Here is a 1465-nt window from a genome sequence, read left to right as displayed (position 1 = left end):
CGATGTATTTGCTTGGTCATATGAAGATATGCCCGGAATAAATAGAGAAATAGCTCAACACAGAATACCACTAATTCCAGGAATGAAACCTGTAAAACAAAAGTTACGTCAAATGAAACCCGACGTAGCTCTTAAAATTAAAGAAGAAGTTTAAAAACAAAATACTGCAGGTTTTATCAGGGTATCTAAATACCCCGAATGGGTTGCAAATGTGGTGCCATTTCCAAAGAAAGATGGAAGGGTAAGAATGTGTGTCGACTATAGAGATCTAAATAAGGCAAGTCCAAAGGACGACTTCCCTTTACCACACATCAACATTTTGGTAGATAACATAGCAAATCATGCGCTTCTCTCATTTATGGATGGATACGCGGGGTATAACCAAATTCTCATGGCCAAGGAAGATATGGAAAAGACTACATTCATAACGCCATGGGGCACTTACTGTTACACGGTAATGCCATTCGGTTTGAAAAACGCCAGTGCCACTTACCAAAGAGCAGCGAATGCCTTATTACATGACATGATGCACAAAGAAGTTGAAGTTTATGTGGATGATATGATTGTAAAATCAAAAGATCTTCCAGGACATCTAGTATCCTTAAGAAAATTCTTCGATAGGCTGAGAAAATACAACATGAGGTTAAACCCATCTAAGTGTGCCTTTGGAGTCACCTCAGGAAAACTCTTGGGATATGTCATTAGTTTTAGAGGAATAGAGATAGACCCAACCAAGATTAAAGCAAAAACCGAGAAACAGATTCAGGATTCATTGGCCGGTTGCAATACATAAGTAGGTTCATATCCAAGTTAACCACGATATGTTAACCCATATTCAAGAAACTAAAGAAGAATGTGCCAGTAATATGGGGCGACGAGTGCCAAAAGCCTTTGAGAAGATCGAATCCTATCTCGCCAATCCTCCTGTACAAGAACCTGTGCTCCCGATAATTCCCCTTAGGTTGTATTTAACAGTCACCAAAGACACAATAGGGGCTATGCTTGCACAAGAAGTAGAAGGAAAAGAAAACTCCATCTACTACTTAAGCAAAAAGAATGTTGGGCAAATTTACAATTATAATTATGTACAATTATTTAGTTCACATAGTATATGTCTAGTGATCTTAATTCCTTATAATTTGCTGCCTGCGTTTTGTATGAAGCAGCATAATATGATTCTTTCAATGCTAATTCCAATTCCCAAAGGTCCTGGTGATGCCATTGACGTGTATTTGCAGCCTCTTATTAAGGAGCTAAGGAGCTATGGGAAATTGGTGTTGAGACTTATGATGCAGCATCACGACATCATTTTCAGCTCCATGCATGTTTGATGTGGACTATTAATGATTTTCCAGCATATGCAATGCTTTAAGGATGGAGTACTAAAGGGTATTTGGCTTGTCCCTGTTGTTTAAAAGGTACTCGATCAAAAAGGCTATCTTACGGGGGTAAAGAATGCTATATG

The sequence above is a fragment of the Chenopodium album genome, chromosome 15, assembly GCF_948465745.1.
Source record: "Chenopodium album chromosome 15, dcCheAlbu1.1, whole genome shotgun sequence".
Classification (NCBI taxonomy): domain Eukaryota; kingdom Viridiplantae; phylum Streptophyta; class Magnoliopsida; order Caryophyllales; family Amaranthaceae; genus Chenopodium; species Chenopodium album.
Note: the sequence above shows the minus strand (reverse complement) of the source record.